General features: G+C 47.4%; 1 pseudogene across 1 annotated transcript in view; it reads left to right on the plus strand.

Moving 5' to 3' along the window:
• LOC146839621 (membrane-spanning 4-domains subfamily A member 4A-like) overlaps positions 1 to 25,949 on the plus strand; it is a 154,505-nt pseudogene that overhangs the window by 40,995 nt on the left and 87,561 nt on the right. Inside the window, exon 2 of the transcript XR_014981113.1 lies at positions 9,905 to 10,018. The product of XR_014981113.1 is annotated as a membrane-spanning 4-domains subfamily A member 4A-like (transcript). The remainder of the gene's footprint in view (positions 1 to 9,904; positions 10,019 to 25,949) is intronic.

A 25,949-nucleotide genomic window follows, 5' to 3' on the forward strand; every position in this document is an offset into this window, starting at 1 on the left:
ATAGAACACTACCAGCAACGGACCCACAAGCAGACCACCTGGATTGCAGGCAGAGTGCCGAGGAGGCCAATCCAGGAGGCCAATAGGCGCCGACATTACATGTGACTACCTAAACCAGGCACAAACCCGCTGTCAACAGGAAGGCAGCAACGGCGACAGGAGGTGGCAGTGCAGTGCCACAGAATGAGCTGGAGGATATCCAGGCCACAGTCATCAGTGTGGAGAAGTTGCAAGGAGCAGGGAGTACGGATACAGCTCAAGAGGCCCTGACACAACATTAACAGGGAGTGCAACGCACAGGGACTGGGGAGACGGGGGAGATGGGCACAATGGCCCACATGCATCTCCCCTACACATTGCAGAGGGGCACACCACACCTCCAGCAGAGCACATAAGACAACACGTCTGCGATGCCGGAGAGGACCACCACACCTTCGACACCGATGCCCTACAACAGCCCATGGATATCCAACGCAAACCACCACCAGGACCCGGGCAGCCAAGCCACTCAGAGGAGAACACAGAGCCAGCAACAGAACACACAGTAGGAAGCACCCGCAAGCACAGCTGGGTCACGACACCTCACCCACCCACACATGGCACCCCAATTCCATGTCTCAGCACGCCAAAAGGAGGTGGCCTAACAGGACTTGGTAGGGGCGAACACTTTGAATGCTAACCAGAACACATATGTAGGTGTCTATCACCCTAAGGGACTACCCACACCCCACAAAGGAGACCCACACTGCCATAGAGACACATGTAGGTGCAAATTCACAGTACAGAACCATGCCCAGGGCTTTGTGCTTTTTATTCACACCCCTACGCTGGTGTGGCGTACGCCGGGCCATCCCACTCTGGTCACACTTGGGGGGGGGGGGTTGTAACAGACAACATTTCCGCAAGGTCCCCCAGTGGCTGGGGTGAAATGGTTGCATCCATTGTCCACTAGACTCCATACACCAGAGGTGTGTGTCGCCATGGATATGGTTGTGTTCTGCATACTGCGGTCTGTCCAGCACATCACCTCCACTCTTGGCAATGTGTACTTTCCCAATAATGGTTCTACTGCATCCTTCACACTTGCCTGGTTGCCACCTCTCCCCACATTCGGATGTTGTGTGGCTGGGGTGCCATGCCATTGATGGGACATGTACAGGGCTTGCCAAGGTTAGAATTGTTAGTTGTTCTGTCGTGTCTGGTGGGTGGGCAAGTTTTTGTGCATGTTGGTAGTGATTTTGGGACGTGTGCATTGCCAGAGTTGTGAGTTGCATGGTTGTGGAGTTGAGTTGAGAAGGGTGTCCATTTGAAACTTGTCAAGGGACTGTGCATTTCCATTGTTGCCATCCTGCGTAGGCTGGTTGCTGATGGACTGTCGGAGGGTGAAGGAATCATGCACACTGGCTGTGTATTTGGAGGCGACATTGTTGGAGGTTCCACGGTGTTCTGATGTTGCCTGCACATTGATGTGAGACATGTGCTTCCTATTGCGGTGATTGTGTGCTCTGTCACCAGGGGGCACAGGTGAGACATGTGTGCTGTGGATTGCCCCAACACGTGCGTGCATCCTGCTATGACATATGGTCCTTGCTTGGTCTCCAGGGGATCTGCGCATTGTGTTAGACGTATGGGGACTGGGGTACCCGGGTGATGGTGATGTCCAGGACAGGTGTGGGGGACTTGGATGTTGCTGGCTATGAGACTCCGCTTACTCTGGCGGGTGTTGGTTGGGGGGTGCCAGGGGCCAACAGGTGCAGCCAAGCCAGCAGCTTGGTGTGGGGTGGTATGTTGGTTGTCCGCTATGTTGGTGCCGTAGTCCTGTTAGGAGATGATGGTCAGGATTCATAAGATGGTTGTCCCTTTCAGCCTGTAGTGGACGGTGACATTATCAGATGTTGGGTCTATGAGGCTGGTGCGTTTCCTGGGGGATCCGCTGTCTGTGTCTGCGCTGCCTCTGTGGTTGTACGGGGTGGGGGGTGTTCCGGGTGTGGGGATGGGTCCTGGGTGGTGTCGGTGGGTGTTGTGGCCCTCTTGGGTGTCCGGGCCGCATGATGAGTGGCTCCTTGACATCTGTTGCCCTTCCGATGTGGCCCTGGGCTGTGCTCCCTTTTGTGGTGCTGGCTGCCGTCTGACTTAACACCAGGTCAGAGCAGGTGTAGATTTCTGGTGCTAACGCGCCTTATCACCTGTTATGTGGTTTTATCGCCGATATGTCTGGTCGTTGAGAATGGTGAGGAGTGGTGTGGTCACGGCTTTTGGCACGGCAACGCCCACTCTGCATCTCATTAGCGATAGTTGCGGGGATCCTCTGTGGCGATGTTTTTTGCAGCTGCCATCGCGGGTTAGCTGGTGCTATAGGCTGTTAGCACCAGCTTGTGAATGGGGAGGTAAATTTATCTCGACCTTGGCTGCGATAAAGTGCCATTAACTCAACAATAGTTCCTTGTGAATATGCCCCTGAGTGTATCTGTGTTCACCAAATTTTTCATGGCCACTACGCACTCATCCCAGCCCTTAAACCAGGAATGGTGCAAGGATTCTCAGAGCACCAGACAGAAAGAAAATATTTTGACAGTTGCCTACACACTGATAAAATGGACTTTTTGGGCCTTTTGTTCTCTAACCTCGGCTTATGGAATATCAGCTGAGCACTCAATACGACCGATTCTGCCTCTAGTCCTATAGTTACAGTGGAGTAACAACAGCCTCCGTGGTGCGGGTGGGCCTCGAGCTCCAGGGGGCCCCCTCAGGCACTGCACATGGGCAGCGGGCCGCTGGCCTGAGAGCTCCTGTCATAGGCCCGGAGCATGGTGGGGCCTCCATGTACTTTGCAGGGGCCCCCCCTCAACTTTCGTGATGCCACTGTATAGTTAACTTTCTGTGACACGTTACTGGGAGTCAGCAGTAGTAATGGAGAAGTGCAACCCACTGTTATACTTTTATGACATCATTGACCTTAATTCTGGCCTCAGAGGAGAGCACCAATCAACTCACTAAAATGAATACTCCTGCATTAAGGGGCATACGTGGCAGCCAAGTCCGGAGTGTAGTCTACCACATACCTCACCTAGGCTCCACTGTTTCCAATGGAAGGGGGCTCACCAATGTACCGCAGTAAGTGGTAAATTTATTAAAAAGTAGTGCATGGCAGTGCAGAGTTAGGCTAGTGGGAAAGACCATTGCAGCAGCATATCTACTAAGATGTGGCGTTGCTGCTCTCCTCCCCAGCGCTAGTTCAAAGGTGGCTGTCTGATCTCTTGGGGGCATATATTTACAAGCGCCACCGGAGCGTCACACTTTTTGAAACTCCGCTGGCACGGTGTGCTGGCCCATTGTACAAGGCCACACTCAAACCCACCCTACGTGGCTTTTCATGGTCTTGTAAATACCGCCCCTTTTCAAGCATCCCTTTGCGTGAAAGGAGCATACCATGGGTGTTGCTGTGGTGTTCCAACGCAACACCCATTGCTTTTTGAAGCTGCCCCAGATTTACAAGGATGTGCACAATCTGAGGCAGCAGCAAAAACTAACACCATTATTCCTCCCTGATTTTTGCTCTCTCTATGTGTGCTGCAGAAGCTTTTGCCATTAATGATTATTTATGTGCAAGAAGGTGTCCCTTCCTGTACATAAACAAGCATATCACAATCACAATCAAGTAAACAATCATCCCACCATGGCACAAGGGTGTCTGTGTTGGTGCTAGGCAGCTTTATTAGCATCCGCTCAATGGAAAAAACAGGGTTGCACCGTATTCTTGTAAATACTGTGCATCCCTGTGTTTTTCATATGACGCGGCGCAGCTAAATGGCTTGCAGTGCCGCGCTATTTCTTTGTAAATGTACCCACAGGGGTTTGTACTGAAAGGGTAAGCGTCCAGTACAAAATACTATGCACAGACTAACTTTAAAACTTTTCACACATTGAATGTGTGATGTGCAGCAAACATGCAATGCGAATATAGTCAGGAGAAATAAAAACATTTGTTAACGCCGTCCTCAAGGAGGCATTTTTTTTGGTGCAAAGCCCTATATACCAATATCAGTATACATGGCTGCACCTCAAAAACCATCGCTGGAAGCAATGGCAACGCCCATGTACCAGCTATGTGAAGCCCCCTTAATGAAAAGCAGTGCAGGGTGCTATTTGCTTTATTCCAGACCCGTTGCCATTTTGGCATGCTGATTTCCTAATCTGGTGGGGGAATTTGTTTCATTCTTTTATTGTGTGCGTACTAAGGATACTTACTGGTTCAGGGCTATTTCACCTGCCCAGTGACATCCATTTTTCCCTATCAAAAAGTGACACTATAAGCAGCCATTTTGGTTGATGCACAAGTTGTTCCGGAATAGGCATTTGCTCTTATACAAAATGCGGGTATGTAATAAAAACTGCACCTTGATCACACTTTTAACCCAGATGCTTTACCTAATGTCTAATTTCTCAATGTATTTTCCCATTTTGAACTAAAAACAAATCCGCTTTTTCCCACTCATGATAAAAGACAAGCTTTTGATGTTATCCATTCAAATTATTCGCTGTGCCAGTCTTTTCTTCCTATTTGTGTTCTGGTCAGCTCATTTCAGCCACTCTTTTTCTACTACATTCTATACTACTCCTAGGTTCATCAATTGGATGACTCCCAGGATCAGTAATTATACAACTCCCAGGGTCAGTAATGAGACGACTCCTAGGGTCAGTAATCATACAACCCCTCGAGTCAGTAATTACATGACTCCAAGGGTCAGTAAATATACAACTCCTAGGGTCAGTAATTATACAACTCCTAGGGTCAGGTATTATATGGCTTCTAAGGTCAGTAATTATACACCTCCTAGGGTCAGTAATTATACAGCTCCTAGGGTCAGGTATTATATGACTCCTAGGATCAGTAATTAGAACATTGGAATGTTGGGAGCTCCATTGAAAACAATGGAGTGCTCCGGGCTTATAATGGCTGGTATAAGCCCGGAGCACCAACATTCCAATGTGTCTTTGTTCACAGCTCTGGCTGTGAACAAAGACTTCAGGGAGCCTGAGGGGATTTGAATCCCCTCGCGCTCCCTGAAGGCTTCGTTTTGTAAGAACATTCTGCACTCTAGTGGCAGAATGTTCTAATAGCTTTATAGCCCTTCGTAGCAGGGCTATACCGCTATTAAAGTCCCGCTGCGTTAGTTAAAGTCCCTCGCCTTCGGCTCGGGCCTTTAACGCTGCAGCGGGCCTTTAATAGCCGGTATAGCCCGCTACGGCGGGCTATAAGGCTATATTATACAACTCCCAGGGTCAGTAATTAGACGACTCCTAGGGTCAGCAATCATACAACCCCTCGAGCCAGTAATTATACGACTCCAAGGGTCAGTAATTTTACAACTCCTAGGGTCAGTAATTATATAACTCCTAGGGTCACTCTGGGGGTAAGTAACTATACACCTTCTCTGGTCAGTAATTATACAGCACCTAGGGTAGGGTATTATATGACTCCTAGGGTCAGTAATTCCTGCCATCCTTCATGGAGTCTGGAAGGTAGAATTCTATCTCTGCAGATCCTCTAACTTCTATTACACTGAGGGCCTGATTCAGTTTTGCTCTTAAGTTTAACTGAGACAAAAGTCTAACTTTACTACTCGTAAATGCCCTTTGTAAATACTGAAAGTCGTAAAGTTAGACTTTCATCTCAGTTTACCTTTGTGAATCGGGCCCTATATTTACAAACGTGCAGTCACAAAATCAAATGTGCATTTTATGCTAATAAAAGTTTTTAGTGCCCCTGAACTAACTTTCATTATTTTCTTGGTTACTGATGAAATGTGGAATTCTCCTATTTCTGTGGATCCCTCTGTTTCAATGGAAAGATGTAGCCTTATTCCTGATGTTTGTTACAATAAGATTGGCACTATCCAGAATTAATTTCAAAACCGGTGTATTTCTCTAACTCTCTTCATGATGTTCCTATCCTAAAATCGGATGGCCCATTAGCTTATTTTTATTCTCTCAGTTTGATGCTTTCTCCTAAGTTAGTTCATGCCAGGAAATCTTTTCGCTTTACTCTGAATCTCCTGCAGCCCATACGTCACAAAGTTGACTTAGTGCTAGAGCAGTGCTACAGCACAGTTGGTCTAGAGCCATTATAAATGCTTCCTTATCCTCCATCCAATTCTGGAAACCCCTGAAACAGGCTTGTGTTATCCCCTTTATCGAGAACCCAATAATCTGGCCAATGTCAGCCAAGTCTTCAACTGTTGTATGTGGCAACATTTCTGGGAAAAGCATTTTTTTACCATCTGCCCACCTTTGTTGAATCTAATCAGCTTTTGCATCCAGCTCAGGGCCTTTTGCCTTGAGCACAGTAAAGAGCTAACACTTCTCAGCCTTTGATGATTTGCCACATTGTGCTGATGCTAATATCCCAGCAATCTTGATTCTATTATAACGTTCTGCTGCTTTTGACACTGTGAGCCACCACATTTTTCTAGAAAGACTTTTGTATCTTGGGGTGGCAGGGCTGACATTTTCTTGGATTTCTGATGTCAGATAGATATTTCCAAATCTTGTTGCGTCCCCCATGTTCCAGCTGCTAAACCTTGCCCTTGTGATGTTCTGCTAGGTTTCATGATGTCCTTACTGCTGTTCAATCTCCATATGATCCTACTGGCTTACCTAATCCAATATTTTGGTTTCACCTTTTTCTCTTTACTGATGATACACAAATAATTGGTAATATCACTGGGATTGCTCACCACTAGGTGGAACAACTATGCGACTCTCTAAAGTGGAATGCTTGATGATTCATAACTACCTAAACAGGTGCAGTAGCAACAGTTCTGTCCACTGAAACCCTCACTTCAATTTTGGCCTACACCTCTAGGCCCCAAGTCTATACTGGTGCTGGTTGGTAAGAAAGTTAGGCATAAAAATTGACTCAGCCTTGACCGTGACCATGAGAGATCCAGTTACAGCAGTTGTCAAAGCGTGTATCTTCTAAATTTATTGAGTGAAGTGAACTATTTATCTTTCTTATCATTTATCTTCTTTCTTTTCCTGATAAGATACACCTTTTTAAATGGGTCAGCACATCTGGACTACTGAAATGCCATCTGCCTCAAACTACCTGCAAATTTGATCCTTAAATTGCAGTTTATTTCCAAAGGATCAAGTGACCCCCGCCCTGTTGTCTCTTTGTCGACTTCCTGTGACTGAATCAATCTGGTTCTAAGTTTACATGCCAGGGGCAACCGGCTTTGTTTACTCCTAATCAATTGCCATTGAGCCATCATTTTCATGAGAACTGTCCTCGCCATGAACTGAGGTCTAGCAGTAAATTTCTGTTGAATGTACCTGGAGTTCCTTTAAAGACAGCGTGTAGTCAAGCCTTCTTGGTGGCATCAGCTATGAATTGGAATTCACCCCTTTACCCTTGGTCAAGATTTGAATCTGTCTAAACTCTGCGAGCAGGAGAAATAAACTCCAACTCTTCAGTAGGTTATGGAGATTATGTATTATTTTGAAATATTTTGCACTATTCTGCACATCTTAACTTTTAATGGCAGACTGACACAGACTTTGATAAGTAGACCTGGGGGGTCATAAGGCAAAGCTAAATGTTCTTTGCTTTGGTAATGTAGTGGAGGCAGCGTTTTAGATACATACATTGCTATGTTAGCATAAGCGCGTTAGATGTTAGAAACGCCATCTTGACACTTCTTGCTGCATTTGCACACAACACTGCAGATACATGTTATTATTCGAAAACTGCTTGCTTGCCTTTTCTTCACATGGGAACTCTCTGTTGTTCACATCCCTAGACGTGCACTGCGACCTTGGTCTCTGAACATTGTGTGCAGAGACGGTCTGAGCCACCAAACAATGTATGTTTTTGAGTTCAGGTTGATCGGTCCACTCTCTAGCCGTAATACGCACACAGCTGCAAATATCTGAGAATCAAGCGCCTTTAATATAGCAGTTTGCATGCATTACACACACATTCTGGAGAAGAACTTTTCCAGGCGCAGAGCAAAAGCTGATCCTGTGATGTGATTCACCCAGGCTGATCTTTACGGTATGGGGTTCCCCATTCAAACCTAGAGACCTTCTATTAGTATAATAATACTAGCTCACAAGTGAAGGGAGGGTGGTTGTATTCCACTGTCATTTGTAATATGATTTCTCCCTTCATTTTCTATGGTATTGTAACAATGCTGATGGTTTTGATTTTAATCATTTTTCGGCTTATGTTAGCCAAAGTACTGCATCTTAGGACACGTAGTTTATAAAATAAACATTTTAAACTTTACCGTGTCTCTGACTACTCTTGTTGCGGACTGATATGAGAATAATAACGAACAGGTATTTCTGATTCCCACCATTCCTGAGAGTACTCTAAGTCGCTTGTTCTGGGTAGTTTATACACTGGGAGCTCCGAGAGAATACGGATAACGAATGGGACACTGATGCTAGTCGGATTGGGGTTCTGGGTACTCAGGTGAGTTTTTGGTACACCGCAATTCACTGAGGTCCTGGTTTCCTGCGCATAGTTCTGTGCATGAGCAGAATCCCTGCAACAGTAATGTAGTGAGGGTCACCCATTAGAAGCTTTTTTCAGAACTCAACATGTCAAAAGGCATCAGCGGAAGTACAGTACAGTGATTTTGATAAACCCTAAAATATTTTGCGAAGGGGTTAAAAAGTTAGAAGACCTTAACTATATGTTGGAGCCAGTTGGTCTGAAGGAGGAATTTAATAAGTGAACAGTATCCCAATCACAATTTAAAGTTGTGGTAGGCACACACCTGAATAAGTACAGGAGATGTGCAGACATAGACCTGTGACAGAGTCAATGTGCTTTCAGTTTGTATGACCTCGGAATTGACGATACTGCAGCACATCCTTATGAGCCTGTCCCACAAAGCACCGGGCCTCATTTGTGAGGTTTTGCCGTAGGGCAGTGCCGCAGGCTTTCCTGCGGCGCTGCCCTACAGCAAAAGAAAAGGGCAGGAATGCACCATATCTATCAGATACAGCACATTTCTGTCCTTTTCCCCTGCGCCGGTGCACAATGGGCCTCCGTGCGCCAACACAGGCACCTTTGCAGCATGGTGCAAGGATGCCTGCGTTGCGGGGATGGTTATTTTTGTGCAGGAAGAAAAACCATCTTGCACAAAAACAATCACAAGAGGCTTTTTCCTCTCTCTAAGTGTGCTGCAGAATGCAGCACACAGTGAAAAAGGAAAATCGAGGAGAAATTAAAATAAATCTCCTCGTTGCGCCTCAATAACGCGTCCCCAGGGGTGGCGTTAGGTTCTGATGTATTCCCAGGCTTACGATTTCTCGTAAATCTGGGAATGTGTCAGGATCCATGGGTGTTGCGTGGGAACACCCACAGCAACACCCTGGGAACTCCCCTATCACACAGTTTTCTGCGTGAAAGGGGCACACATTTATAAAGCCATGAAAAGCCACGTAAAGTGGTGTTCCATGGCCTTATAATATGCCGTGGCACATTACACCACGGGAAAGTCAAATAAGTGAAGTTCAGGTGGTGTAAAAGTGACGGTAGGGCCTCATAAATGAGACGCACCATGTTTACCTGATGTTTACGCGGCGCATAGGGCTCATAAATAAGCCCCTTTGTTTAATACAGCCCCAGGGTATTATCTGGTCATTGTGTGGAATAAAGATCTGTGATCGCTACATTTCTTTTCACAGAGACTCCCTGGCTGCCGTGGGTAATTGCCTTGCAAAAGTACCAAACATTCTGATTTCTTAGTGGTCACCAAATGTGCTTGCTGTATGCATTGCAGCGTTGTTGTTCCCAACAAAATATGTGATCTGGAATACAAATGCAACAAACCAGGTGGAAGGTTTGGACCTTCCAATATCTCTAACGCTTCCTTGTCTTCTCTCATAGGTGGTGCAGATCATGATTGGAATAGTCAATATCTGCTTGGGTGGCATTTTGTCGTCCTCCAGTAATGTCCAGGCTGTGATTTACAGCGGTTCACCATTCTGGAGTGCTGTGTTTGTAAGTATCTGTGTCTTAAAACCAAGTCTCACTCCACAAGAACCTAAACGAAGCTTCCTGAAATCAATTCTTGAATTTTAAATCTTTTTTGTTTCAAACTGTAACCTTTGACCGACCCCTACTCCCAAACACTGCTGATATTCAAAAGGGACTATTCGTGTCTTCTTGAAGCAGAACCCTCTAGTCTGCAATTGGTGTGAAAGTAGGTAACATTGTTCATAATCAGCAGGAACTAAGATGGTTCCTTCAAATGAACCAAAGAAAATGGAAAGCCTGGAGAAGCTGAGCCACAAGGTCACAGGAAATGTTTTCTTGAACACTGGGTCCTTTAGGAGTCTATTACCCAATGGGAACTTGAAAGGGTGTATATAACAAAGTGTTGGAAGCAAGATAATGGAGCAAACTCTAGTGCATTAACAAATAGTCACAACAACCACAAACTATTGCCAGGCAGAAAACTTGGACCTCGTGTGGCCTGGCGGTGCTACCTGTCATCCAACAGCACTGTGTTGTGACCCTGTCCACCGGTCAAAGCCCCCACAGCTCCATATGCCATCTCACCATCAGCTGGTACCTCTTACTCACATGGAATCAATATACTCGTGTGAATGTGCACTTGCTGATGGTGCTGACATGTCTCTGTTTCCCAGCACCAACCCACCTCCTTTCACGTAGGACAGGCCAGCTGAATTTCCTCCCCTCTCTGAGATTTTGTGAAACTCCTTTTTGATTCATGGACTCCCTTCAAACTTGTTAGACACCATTAACACTCTTGAGCTCTGTGCTCTCTTAACCTTACACTCCCTACACACAGGCCAGCAATTGCACATTCCAACTTCATGCCCCACTCATTGGAATGCTCCTCTGCTCAACCTTAGAGCTAAATCTCCTCTCCTGCATTCAGAGCTGTGAGTCTTCCCTTTGTTATCTTCCTAAATGTAATACTGTGATCTCATACTACTTCTCCCCACCCCAACACTTCCAATGATCATGGTATGATATGTATTGGATACACCTTCATGTTAGCGCTCTTGTGATCTATTGTCTTATCTCACAATTATCATTATCTTCATATACAGTTTTTGTACACTTTCAGATGATTGTGTCCTTATGTAATTGTTGGTTATTCTGTAAACATTTCTACTTAAAATGTATAATGAAAATGCTATGTTAGGTACATAGCATACTTTGTCCTTCCAACCATTTACTCTCAGGAGCAAAACAAATCACCAAGTACACTGCAGAAGGTTTGCAGCCTCTATGCAGGGAAGAAAGTGTGAATACCATCATAATAATTCCATCATAATGGTGAACACTGAAACATAGCTCTCCAGTGAAAGGTAGGCTTCATTTTGAAGATTTCCTCAGCATAGCTTTCCAGTGAAAGTACACTAACAGAACTCTACAAAAAAGAGTTGCTACCACAATCACCACCATTAATAATACCATTATCACCATTTCAATTGCCAGCACCACTGGCAACACCATGATCAGATCTCTGTAATAAAGAGTACAATAACAGGACTACATAGTAATGAACACTAAAACACATCTAGAGTAAAGTGTTCACAAACAGACCTGGACAGTGAAGAATACCCTAAAAGATCTTTACAAAACAGAGTACAGTACACCAACAGACAACCTTACAATGAAGAGTACGCTACCAGAGCTTTATAGTAGAGATTACACTAACAGAGCTTTACAATTAGGGCTACATTGATATATGGTACACTAACTTGATACTTACAATGAAGGTTATGTTAATCTTCTCAATGAGGAGTTTTTAACACAACCCTATAGAAGTTTACACTAACAGAATTTTACAGTGAATAGCAAAATAAAAGAGCTTTACACTGATGAGGTCAGAGAAAAATTTGCAATAAAAAGAGGGGCAACAGCTTTATAAATAAAAATAAATGATATTTGTACAATGAACAATACACTAATAGAACTTATATTATGAGCTTTACAATGTAGATTCACTATTAAAGATTTAACATGCAGAGAGGACTGACAAATCTTTGAAACACTGAATACATTGGCATAGTTTTACAATAAAGAATAGACTTACAGGGATTTACATTGAATGGAAATCTAAATGAGCATTTGCACGTCAGAATACTCTATCAGAGCTTAACAATTAGCAGCGTGCTATCAAAGTTTTAAATTGAAGTGTGCACTAACATGATATATGGTGAAGAATACTGTTGCAAAGATTTATAGTAAAGAGAACACTAATAGAGCTTTCTAATGGAAGCACATTACAGTGAAGATTACACTAACAGAACTTCATTAAGATAAGCACTGGAATGGAGATCAAAGTAATAATTATACTGGAAGCTATACAATGATAAACATACCATCATAGCTTCAAAGCAAATGCAGTTTTTGCAGTGCATAGTAACTTAGCTGAACAGCACAATAAAGAGGACAGTAACAAAGTACACTAACTGAGCTTTATAATGAAAACTAAGAGTACACTACAAGAAAATAAGGTCACCAACAGAACTTTACATTGAAGAGTACACTAACATATATGTCTAATGTAGAGTCCATCAATCTCTACAATTAAGAGCTGTTATTAGGGCTCTAGAATATAAAGCACTGTAATAGAGCTTTACAGCTCAGGGTACACTTGCACATATCTGCTAAGAGTAGTAGACTAACAGAGGTTTTGCAGTGCTCTTAAATGTAGAGTGCATTAACAAATCTTTACCTAGAAGAATGCATTGTCAATGCGTTACACAATGAAGACAACACTAACAGGGCTTTACAATGAAGAGCACAGTAGTGATTTGTCACAGGGAAAAATACACTGACAAACCAAACTGAGAACTATTCAAACAGAGTTTTACAATAAAGAGCAAACTGACTAAAACAATAAAATATATGCAGTTTGCCTCATTATGAATACCCTGGAAAATTGGCTGACAACTCTGCCCCTAGGAGTCAACAATACCAGAGATAAGGTAACTACAGGGATTACCATTGGAATTCTGAGGAACATGTTAGAAATGTAAAAATACCAGGGCAACAAGGAGTCCACTAACAGAGCCTGTTAATGATGAACATTCAAGAAGAGATGTATAGTAAAGTGCCCACTAATAGAGCTTTGCCATGAAAAGTTCAGTAAAATACCTTCATACTGAATGATGAACACATTAACAGATTTCTACAGGATACACAAACAGAGATTATATTGAAAACTACACGGAACTTTACAATGAATGGTAGACTCGGTTTGAAGGTCAAGAGTACATTAACACCGCTTTACAAAAAAAGTGAATTAACACACAAAGTTTCTTTTACTTCAGCTGGGGGGAGCTTATTGTGCTCCACCTATGCTGAAGTATAAAGGTAGGTGGGGTGGATGCAGTATCTGGCAGCAGCCCTCCACAACTCATCATGAGTCTCTGGGTTCAGAGTCTCCAGGTCTGTAATTTTTAGGTCCAGAGGACACAATAATTCTGGGGCCAGAGACACCAGAAAACTTTCCGGGCAACTCATAATGCGAGCACATGGGAGCTTTATAAAAAAGATTGGAGTGTGGGCTTGGCCAGACCGCCAAAAATGGTGGACATGTGTTAGAGGAGCTCAGAAGCCCCACAATCATCCAGATACATTCTCGGGGTATAGGGGCCCCCACTTGTGCACAGCTAACATCGCTGCACTTGGCAGCACCACAGGGTTCGTTTTGGCCATGTGGTTTAATGCCGGAGTGGAGTTCCCGAGCCCAGGGATTGGCATTGGCAATTAGGCCCTGCAGTCTGGATGTTTGTGCCCAGAGGTGGCCACTCATGGGCTCCAGCCCGTCCCGGTCCTCCCTCTCTCTTCTAGGGCCAACTGCTAAGGATGCCCACCTGACCAGAATCCCGGTGAGCAGGGGGGGGCGTGTCTCTGGGGCTGTTGGACCAACAGGGCTCTGGATGCCCACCCCGCATCTTTGGTGGCTGCGGTAGAGGACACGGAGCCCATCTGGGCTGTGCGGTCCGTCTCCTCTCCCTCCCCTTTTTAGGTCTCGCCTGGCGGCGCAAAACGAAAGCGCTGTCGCCAGCGAGATCTATTGTTGCTGACTTGCCTCGGAAGGGAGACAGGAGATGGGCACGCGTAGGGCAATTAGAGGTTGTGAACGTGCCCGTGAACAGGCACGTCCAGACACATGATGTGCACATCTCCTGCCCCCCTTCCGTCCTCCCAAGCCCTCATGCAAATTCACTTTTTTTTTAATGCGGGGTGAGACAGTGGCACACAGGGAATAGAAACAGTGTTTAAACACACGGTAATGATACTGCACTGCCTCGCCCCTTCTCTGTTTATCACACGGCAGTGACGTCACACCCTGCGCATGAAAGTTAGGCTTGCACTGCGCTAGAAAGTTGGGTACTGCACACGGTTCAGTGTTTAGCACAGTGTTGCGTCTCTCAAACTCACAGTCAGACAGAGCATCTCGGCGCGCGACGCCACACCCAAAGCCACGACGTCACGCTTGCACAGTGCTGGGAGGAGGGTACTGCACTAGGCGCTGTGCTTAGCACAGTGGCGCGTCTCTCAAACTCACAGTCAGAACATCTCGGCGCGCGACGTCATGCCCAATGCCGTGACATCACTCTTGCACACAGCGCTGGGGAAGAGGGTACTATGCAGTCGGTTTGTTACGCACATAGCGCCACCTCTCTCAATCTTACATTCAGACAGAGCAGTGTGCTTTCACGCACAGCAGTGACGCCACACCCAACGCGATGACGAGGCGCTTTGTTTAGTCAGTCAGTCTAGCGCAGGCAGGTGAAGCAGCACATCAGAATCAAGCACAGCCAGGACGTCACACCCAACGCGATGACGCAAAGCACACACAGCGCAGCCTGTGAGGCGCTTTGCTTCAGTGCACTGAGTCGGAGCAGCGTGGTGCTTGCAAGCACGTGAGTGCCGTCACTCACCCACCTTGGTCGCCTCCCGGTAGCTCTTCTCGGGCAGGCAGGCTCCTCAGCCGTGCAGCATGGCGTGCAGGGGCTTGTCCTCGCCCTGGTGGGGCAGGGCGAGGACAAGCCCCTGCACGGCGGGGCAGGCAGCACAGGCCCTGGGCGCAGCGCTCCGTGTAGACCCCACAGGCCTGGCCCTCGGCCAGGGCGCAGGTCGGGCAGTACCCGCAGCCCAGCTCCTTCACCAGCTCGCAGGCGTTGGGGGTGGGCGGGCACATGGACAGGGCCTTGTTAGTTCATGCTGTCTATTAGTGTGGGGTTAGATTGCCATCTAGTGGCTTGTTTTGATAGTCTAACAGCAAACTTTAATGCATGTTTTTGTAGTGTTCATTTGAAATACACCATTTCATGTGTATCAGAAAAAGCTGTTAAAAAACTCTGCCATGAATTAAAATAGGAGTCGTCTGTGTTATGTTGCATCTTCTATCGACCATCACTTCACCTCCTGAAGTCTACGCTTGGCTACGACTAGCGCAAGCAAGTCAAGGAAGCTAAAATGTCCTGTCTAACCTCTGCTAATCCAGTGTCCATAAAAGTGGCTGAGGAAAGGGTTGGGAGCTATGGAACTGAAAGCTATCCCTAACTCCGTTTAACCTGAGCCGGGGGAGGGTCGGTTGTAAGTTGTTCTTCCCTCACTGCTCTCGGTGTCAGCGGTCCCCGGGTGCCCCCTCCCTCCATAAGTAGAGACGTGTGTTATTTAAGAGCGGGGCGGGGGAGGAGGCAGGTGTGAAGTTACTCACTGCGGGCCCGGGGTCATTTCATGGCTCAGTAGTTGGTATCAGGTGGCGGGCACCTGCCTTCCCAGCCCTGCCGAGGATCACAAGCTGTTTGACAGTCCCTGGCCGCCCCTCCCCTGCCTCACACCCGCCGAAGAAACGATAGCACCTTAAGGACTCTATCTATCTACACTCGGTTTCCTAATAATCCACACAGGGCTCCCACGAGACATTTTGCAATTCGATTTAGCATTTTCCAAGACTCCCGCGGGTTTCTCACCCCTGGCTTCCTCTCAGCCCTTACTTGTGTTACGAGCAGGACCACGTGATATTTGACATGTCGTTTTAATAACACGGCTCTCCCACAGCGCTTTTCGCCCGCACAGGGCAGCGAAGCACTACCGCAGGAGATGTGAATGAAACCGATGTCAACCGAGGACGGGCAGTCGGTACCGGGGGTTGGCGGAGCAGACTGTCTTGGGGAGCAGTGCGTTCAGTCGGTCTTGGGGAGCATGCCAGCAGCATGTACTGCTGTACTCTGTAGTGTCTTAGGTCAAGGATACCAGACACTGAATATTATTTTATAACGAGCTTTATTACATGCTTCGTACTCGGTCCCTGTCCCTACTCTAACTGCCGTTTCCTGGTGTTTCTCCTCCTCTTCCCGTTCCCCCTCCTGGCTCCTCCCACTCAACAACTATACCGCTCACATTCTACATCTTCCCCTTTTTTAACAAAATGAAATGACTGACTTGTTTATAGTTCTTCAATTAGTCATTTCGGTCTGCGAATGTCCCGTCGAGGTCGGAGGGACTTGGTCCCTGCTTCAGACCCAAGTTCTCCGTGAGTATCAGGATGCTGACCTTCGACAGCCACAGCAGGTTGTTCTCTTCCTTCACTTCCTGGTTGCCCCAACATCTTCTGGAGCAACTCTCTCATGACTGGAGTGCACTTCTGAAAATGCGACACGTTCCTGGTAACCCTCCGGCTGTCGGACTCTGCGGTCACCATGGTACCCTTTTTTTTGAGTAATCGTCAGAGGCTCAGCTCGGAATTTACAGTCCGTTTTCCTTTGCTGTTCCTGTTTGACTATGACGCAGTCCCCTTCATGTATGGAGGGTGATCTCACTCTCCTTCGGGCGTCCGCATATGACTTCATTTTGTCTTTTCCACGACGGTCAGCTGACATGACCTCTTGATGAATACGAGCGGGTGAGACCGCTCTCAGAGCGCCTTCGCAGGTAGGTATCCGGGTTCTGATGGGTCGCCCTAGCATTAATGTGGCGGGGCATTTTCCTGTGGTGGCATGCGGTGTTGTTCTATAAGCCCTTAGGACTTCATTGAGAGCCACTTGAAGATCCTTTTTTTCGACTGTCGCTTGTTGAAATGTCTTGTTGAGAGTGGCCATGAATCTTTCAATGGTCCCATTGGCCTGTGGCCACAAGGGCGTGACTTTACGATGCTTGAAATTCAGATGCCTCGCAAATTCACCAAACTCATGTCCATTAAAAGGAGGGCCATTATCCGTCTTAAGTTCTTTGGGAATGCCCCACGCCGCAAACGCTTCATCCAACACTGCAATGGTGCTTGAGGCACTGGTGGATGACACAAATTGGGCTAGTGGAAACCTTGAATATTCATCCTTAATTGCCAGGACATACTTTCCTGATTGAAGAGGTCCGTAAAAGTCCATGGCAAGTTCTTGCCACACGCCACTGGGCAGTTTTGTCATTTGCAGAGGAGCTGGGGAAGCTCCTTGACTAACAAGTTGGCATTGAGGACAGTGTTTGAGGGTGAGCTCCACCATCTGATCCAACAGCGGAAACCACACCCGCTCTCTAAGAGCTCTCTTAGTTGCAACCACTCCTCGATGACCTTCATGAGCGAGGTTGATGATGCCCTGCCGTAATTGCGTCGGAATGACAATCCTTTGGTCCCTCAGCAGAAGACCTTCCGAGGTGGCAGAGAGCTCTTCACTCACATGACGGAAGGCTTGCATCTCTTGCCTGACTGCGGGATCCTTCCCTTCCTCCTCACTGTCGTGACTCCACCTATTAGTCTGCAGTCGGCGAAGTGCTTTCTGCAGAACGACATCCTGCGCAGTGGCCTCTTGAATGGCTTCCAGGGGAACCGCTGGTGGTCGAGCATGGCCCACCACAAAGTGGATGTATTCCTCAGCCATTGACGATCGTGATGCCATTGATGATTGAGGGTGTCGGGACATGTAATCAGCCGGATTTGCTGATTTTCCCGGCTTGTGCAGTATCGTGCATGTATATTCCTGTAGACGCAAACCCCATCGCTCAATCCGAGGTGGCATCTTCGACCTGGGATTTCCGAAGATGGTGACAAGCGCCTGATGATCAGTCACCATTGTAAAATGTTTGCCATAGATGAAAACATGGAAATGCTCGCAGGCCCAAACAACCGCCAGACTCTCTTTCTCTGGTTGAGAATATGCCTTCTCTGTGTCTGACAGGCTGCGGCTCGCATAAGGTACGATATGGCGCTGATCACCGTCATTGTCGTACTGAGCCAAAATCGCACCCAGGCCCACAGGGCTAGCATCTACAGTTATTTCCGTCTTCCTTTTGGGGTTGAAATACGCTAAATTGTCGGCCGACTCAATGGCACGTTTGATGTCTTGGAACGCCCGCTCACACTGAGGGGTCCAGTTAAAAGGCTGTCCTTGCTTTGTAAGCGTTCTGAGGGGATGGCTAAGTGTGGCATAGTCCTTGATGTATCTGGCACAATAACTGGCCATACCCAGAAATGATCGAATGTCACTGACATCCTGGGGACTCTTGGTGTCATTTAGGGCCATCACTTTTTCAGGGTCAGGTTTCATTCCCGCTCCAGAGAACACATGTCCAAAGAATTTAAGAGTGGATCGATGGAATTCGCACTTGTCCTTGTTTAGGGTCAGATTAGCTTCCAGGAGGGCATGACATACCCGATCTAGGGCCTTATCGTGTTCCTGCACGTTTGACCCAAAAACAAGAATATCATCGCTATAATTCAGTGTGTTGGGTATGTGTTGTATGGTCTGACGGATGGCCTCTTGAAAGATCTCCGCAGCCGAGGAAATGCCAAAACTTAACCGTTTGTATCGAAACAAACCCAGGTGAGTTGCGAATGATGTTATGTACCTCGATTTTTCATGCAACTCCAGCTGATGGTATTCCTTGTTTAGGTCAAGTTTCGAAAACACCCTGGCACCATTTAATGCAGAGATCATATCACTCAAGTGAGGCCCGGGATGACGTTCCCTTTCAATCGCAGTGTTAGGAAGCCGCATGTCAACACATAGACGCACCTTCCCAGAGGTGCCTTTCTTCGGCACAATGACTACCGGCGACACCCATGGGGTGGGGCCGTCGGTCCGCTCATCAATGTCGGATGCTAATAGTTCTAGGAGTTCATCCTCCACCGCTTGCTGAAGGTGGAAAGGCACTCGCCTGGGATGTTGTGCTACAGGCCTTATCTGGTCATTAATGTGAAGTCGAACTTGACATTTGTTCATCTTTCCTAGCCCAGTGAACAGCTTGGGGAATTTGTGTAAAATGTCCTGGTCACCACTAACCCGGTATAGAATCTCAACCAAACGAAGGCGCTCCGCCTTTGGTAAGCTGAGAAGACAATCAGCTTACGGGCCATCAATTACGTGTATGAATGCTGACACAGACATGTTCTGGTGCCGGAGGGTGGTTGAGAATTTTCCTAGACAGGGAAGTGGCTTCTTTGACATCCAAGTAAATACCCTGACATACGCTGGACACAAAGGCGGCTGTGGTTTCATTTTCTTGTATTCCGTTATTGGGATGTAATTCAGTGATGCTCCACTGTCCAGCACAAACTTCGTGGCATAATTTCCTACGCTTATGTTCAATTTCGGGTACTTTTTGAGTTGGTCCGGATCTGCGACCATACTGGCGTATTCAATAGTGTATTCAGATTCACATGACTCTGATCGAGAGTCCCTGGACGGCGACCTCCTCAACCATTGAGACCGCCTTGATTCTCTGCTAGAATGTGAGGAGCTAGAAGACGACTGTGGTCGATCATGTACAGCTTGCCCATGGTGTCGTCTAGTGTCAGAACGAGTTGGCCTTGTCCCTTCATTCTTTCTTTCCTTGCGATATTCTCCACACATTGCTTCAAAATGATTTGTTCGTCCACATTTTCGACATTGCTGGCCCATGGCTGGACAGGCCTCTCTGTGCGGGCAGTCATACCCGCACCGATAGCATTTTCGTCCACGGTCTGGTTTCTTGTCACTTCGGCCTGACTCATGCCTTATACGCTCCGTGCATTGCTGGCGAGAGGACTGTCGGGATGGGTGCTGTCGCTCCTTCGAATACCTGCGACTGGCTTGCACTCGGCATACCTGCTCTCGCCTTTCCGGGTGCCCGGTCTCCATGCTCTTAGCTTGTTCCTCCGCTTGATCATAAACTTGGGTCATTTCTTCAATCTCCTCCAGATTATGACTCTTCCTTAATAGTCTCCTTCTCAGAGTCTCGGACTGACAACCATCAATTATTTGTGATCTGATGGCATCATCTGTGGAGAACGCATCAAATTCACAATACCTGGACAATCGACGTAGTCTCGTTATGAAGGTGCTCATCACTTCCTCTTTCCCTTGACGGGCTTGGTGAAAAGCGTATCGTTCATAATCCACATTTCTCTTATGTAAAAACTTCTTGTTTAGAGCCTCTCACACTTTATCATATGTCCCTGTGTCTGCCTTTGGCAGTTCTTTGATTAACTTGCTGATTTCTTTACCCACCAGGTTGCGCAGTGCGATCACTTTGTCTTCATCCTCTGTCACTTTTGATCCCTTGATATAATCCTCAAAGTCCTCGAGCCATTCCTGCCATCTGGGACCCACGCTCCCTCCAACCGTCAGCGTTAAAGGTTCTGGTGGGCGCAGATGTGACACTCCCGTCATAATTGGTTTGACTTCATTCCTTTGCGGAGAATTGTGGTTCGACATTTTGGCAGCACACTCCTGTTTCCTTCTTGTCTGTGCACGTGCTTGTTTATTTCTTGTCTTCCTGAGCGGGTGTTTGTTTACTTTTAAGACTTTTCACCCTTGTCTTTTCTCTCTTTTTTTTTTCAATGCTTGTTTGCTGGGCCTCGCCTGACTTCAAAATGGCCGCCCCATTGACTTCATAGGGATGTCTTCCGGGAACCGCCTGACTCTAAGATGGCCGCTACATAGAAACTCTCACTCCCATGAGGTCTTTGGTGCAGTCCTTATCAGGCTCACCACACTTCACTCAGCACTCCCGCAGTCACTTCCACAGGTGTCAGCACAACAGCAGTGCTTCACGCACAATTCGGGGTATTTCACCTGGCCAGGCAAGCTCGGAGGAAGCTCCCAACTTCTCCTTCGCGCGCGTGCCGTTTCCCACGCATCGGGGGTGCGCTCTTCGTTTTAGGCGCGCAACAGCGCTCTTTCGTCTGATCACTTCAACAAGGCTTCAGTATGACCTCAGACACCTCCCGATCACCAGCGCAGCCAGCAGATTCGGGGTGGGCTCCCGATCTCTCCTCGTCACTCTCGTGTTAGCTCTCACGCATCAGGGGTGACTCACGATTCAGCGCGAACCAGTGCTCCAATTCAAACGCGCCTTACGTCGTTCACACCGTAGAGGGACAGGGACACTCCTCTTGCTTTTCGGGGACGCTGGGCTGCAGCATCCCACCCTCGTCGCCAGTTGTAGTGTCTTAGGTCAAGGATACCAGACACTGAATATTATTTTATAACGAGCTTTATTACATGCTTCGTACTCGGTCCCTGTCCCTACTCTAACTGCCGTTTCCTGGTGTTTCTCCTCCTCTTCCCGTTCCCCCTCCTGGCTCCTCCCACTCAACAACTATACCGCACACATTCTACATCCGCTGTAGACAGTCTGTACCAGTGTGTCCTGGCAGCCTGCCAGCTGTCTCTACCAGTGTAAGGAGGAGCAGTCGATACTGGAGGGCAGTCTGTACCAGCGAGCAGTGTGAGCAGTCTGTACCGGGGAGCAGTGTGAGCAGTCTGACTTAGGAAGACCTGGCAAGCACTCTGCACTGGAGAGTAGTAGAGACAAACTCATGCAGTCTCTTATGGGGTGCAGCATGAGCAGTCTCTACCGCGGAGCTGTCTGAGCAGTCTGTGTCCAGGGAAGACTGTCAGCGGTCAGTAAAGGGGAGCAGTCTGTACAGGAGCAGTCTGTACAGGGGAGCAGTATGAACAGTCTGTAATGGGGAGCAGTGTGAGGAGTCTGTCCTGGGGAGCTGCCTGCAGTCTTCTATAGAGCAGTGTAGATAGACAACCGCACAAGTGTTAGGTCCTGAGAGAAGTCTGTCTGCTGTCTGTACTGGGAACGTGGCCTAACGGGTAACCTCCCATGAGGACTGGCCCTTTTACTTCGATTGTTGTACATTAAGTCTTATTTACTCTGTAAGCACTATTTTCTTTAATGGTTTCTCCTACTGCAGGCACTACATGCTTTCCTGCAACATTCAGCGTGCCATGCATGGTTTCACAGGGAGCTTTACAAAAAAAAAACATTTGTTTGTCAACTTGACAAACGAATGCTTTTTTGGGTAAAAGTGCCCCATGCCGTGCATTCACTTTGATAGCGGCTGCGGACATTTCTTTAGGCACGGCTCGTCTAAGAAAGTGGCGTGGCCTCCATTAACCTCTTCTGTGCCCATGACGAGATAGTCTCGTCATGGAGCACGGTCGCGCTGTGCCCATGACGAGACTATCTCGTCATGAACCCCACCCACTAATGCAACGCCCGGCACAGGAGGGGGAAAGGGCGTGGCACTGAAGGGGTTAAAGTGAAAACCAGCATGGGGCGCTTGTAAACAAGCATTTGCAATACAATATGTCTCGCATTTTACAAATTTTGACCTATTGGTATTGTAAATGACAATGCTTTTTATTATTGCACGTTTTTAAAACATAAAATAAAAGGCATTGTCATTTGCAATGCCAATAGCTCAAAATCTTGCAATTGCGAGACCTATTGCATTGCAAATGCTTGTTTCCATACACCGGCCCCGGTGTGGACACTTGCTTATGGAGGATCCTTGTGTTAAAAGCAGGCTGCCCTAACACGAAGGGGGTGCCCCCGTGGAAACACCGACCAAGCATCCCTGTGTTGGAGGACGGCCCCATGCTGAATGTCCTGAGGAGCTAGATAACGGTTGCAGCATACTTCACCTCTCTAATCACCCTCACTGATTAATTACTTGTAGCTGGCGGAGGGGTCGTGCTCATGAGCTTTCTGGCCGGTTATTGTGTGCCCTCCCTTCAGCTTGCGATTCTGTCTAGCTGTGAGAACTTTCGCTGTACATAGCGCTTCGTGCTAGTCAACAGCGTGGAGCCACACCTGGCGCATTTGATATTTCAATACCTACCTGGCAACGATGAGACTGCTCGTACCCCCGTGTTTGATTGGCTCGATCAGTCATGGGTGAGGTGGATCTCTTCTTCTCCGGATCTGTACTGACCCTCATTGGTCCTGCTATAGTCACTGTTGCTGAGAAGGTCAGTGCCCCACTTCTGTTTAGCGCATGGGCGAACAGGGAAGATAACATAAACAATGAAAAGGCAATTCTCCTGACCCCATGTACCAGGTGCACAACCTCCGCCACAGCACATTTCAGTACAGCGCAACCAGATAGCCTCTACCCTGGACCTCCCCACCGAAGGTTCATATTTGCGTTCGACAGAGGGCACCCCTCCTGACAAACCGGACAAAATACTTGCAGTCATTGTAGAATCTAGAGAGACCTTCAAGGCTAAAGTCGACTCCTTCACTAATGACAAGGCAATTCCTAGAGAACCAACAAAAGCTCTTGTAAAAGGTCAAAACAAATGCACAAGTCATCACAGCACTTCAACCATCTACTTGCGCTGTCACTGAACAGACTTAACTGATGATAGAGTGGCTGTGTATAGTGGAAAGTAAACTGAATGATGTTGAGGAGTGCTCTCGTCATTATAACATCTGTATTGTTGGCCTGTTGGAGAACCATGAAGGGGCTAATCCCATCACCTTCTTGGAACGCTGGATTCAGCAAAATATTGCCCCTTCTACACTCTCCCTGCACATACCCCTTGTTGTGTTCTGATCCTTTTGTGGAGTCGGATTCTTCTTACCTCTTTTTTTACCAGATACAGCTGAGGAACTGCAGTGGGTTTGATTTGTACACCCTTCCCCTTTGCTTTGTTGGGTTGTTATGCTTCTTGTAGTTGTAAGATGGACATTTTTAGACCTGGCATCATTGGCGTGGATCTCCCTTCCTCTCTACTAGGCCTGGGCGAAAATTTCGTTCAGTTCGCGGAAATTGCGATAATTTGACATTTTCGCGTTCCGCGGTGAGCACGAAAATGTAAAAAATTCCGGTTTCCGCAGCTTGGTGATAATTTGTTTCTTGCTCGCGCAGTAAAATAATACATTCTCGCGCGCGCGCGATTGCCTTACCTGAATCCCTGCGTTCGCCGACAAGTTTTCTTGATCCGGTCGCGTTCTCCATGAGATGTTGTATTGTTTTTAGCCATTTGCGCTGTCTCGCGACAGTTCGCGCCCGCAGTGACGTCATGCGTCGCGCGATCACGTCTTTCTTCTCGCGATCATGCACCGCGTGACAACTCAAAACAAGATGGCCGCGCCCGCAAGCAACCACATGGGTAAGCTGGGGACCCGCAACCATGCAAAAAATCTCGCGAACATGCCGGAAAAAAACTTCCGAATCTTCTCGATATTTCCGCTTGTTTGCGATAATTTTAAACATTTTCGCAATAATTTGCGAAAGTTAATTTCACAAATTCCGCCCACCCCTACTCTCTACTCTCACTATCTTTTATATTGGCTGGATTTAGATGTTCTGGGCGCCGTGCCACTGCTACTCAGTGCCACAGCGCAAATGCTCCCTGTATATAAATGACTGTATGAATAAGGTTAACGATAATACCTACATCGGTGTAGCCTGTTTCAATAGTGAGTTACCTTCCATATCACTGTCGCTACTGCGAAACTATCCATTCTCATAGGCCAGGATGGGCCGGTTAAAGATTGCTTTCTATCATCCTATCGGGCCCTAGGAACCTGATAGGACCCTCGAGTTTCATATGTATATGCTCAGGACATTGAGGGGCACCTTTTAGTAAGGACCGTTTATATATTGCATGTGTTGAAATACCTTTCCTGAAAACGTGGTAGTTTCTTGCCTAAGCTTTACTGTAGGCTGTTGCGCATATGTGTATTGGCCGTCTGGTTTTGGAGCAGCAGGGCCAGCTGGGTCAGACCTGGCTGGAGAGAGAGATTGGTATTCGGAGCATGGGGAGGGGTGACTCTTTGATGTGAGCAGGGCCGTGCCTGGAAAGGTGAATGATGGCTCCACCTCCCACTGGGTGTCTGATAGCAGACCCCATCATTCTGAAAGGGCAGGATGTCGCCGCGTAAAGCAAGTGCTCCCCAACCCCACCGTACTGGTTCTGACCGGAGTCAGTGATTTGCCACCTTAGAGAACAAAGGCTTTTTTAGGTATAAAATGCTGCGCTGGAACTTTGGCCAAGTGTGTTCCTTCTGGATGACAAGACGGAACTCTGTCCCAATGAACAGAGGAAAGGACTTTGCAACTTTCATCAAGCTTGCCGATGAAACTACCCGAGGGCCTAAATCGAGAGCTCCTCCAGCAGAAGTCTCAGGGACATTAGACTTCACCCTGTCCACCGTCGGAGTTCTTGTGCGAGGAGTTCTGCTTGCAGGTGAGGCCTCTGTCGAGTAATCCGGAGCCTCTAGTTCTACTGTGAGGACCATGGAGTGGGCACTTCTGAACTTTTGCTAAACCTGTGCGGGTCGCTGCAGCTAATAGAGAGCTGCTGCCGCTGAGAGCTCGCCTGGATTGGAATTGAGACTTTCTAAACTTTTGCTGAACCTGTGCGGGCTGCTACAGCTAAGGGAGAGCTGCCGCCGCTGAGTGCCCGCCTGACTCTGAACCTTTGAACATTCTTGCTAAATCTGTGTGGGCCGCTGCAGCTAAGAGAGAGCTGCCACCGCTGAGAGCCCGCCTAAATCTGTATCTTCAAACCTTTCATTGGATCCGTGTGGGCCGCTGCAGCTAAGAGAGAGCTGCTGCCGCTGAGAGCCCGCCTGAATCGGCACCTACGGACCTTCTGCTGAATCTGCGTGGACCGCTGCAGTTGAGAGAACGCTGTGGCCGCTGAGCGTC

This window comes from Triturus cristatus, chromosome 4_1 (assembly GCF_964204655.1).
Source record: "Triturus cristatus chromosome 4_1, aTriCri1.1, whole genome shotgun sequence".
NCBI lineage: Eukaryota > Metazoa > Chordata > Amphibia > Caudata > Salamandridae > Triturus > Triturus cristatus.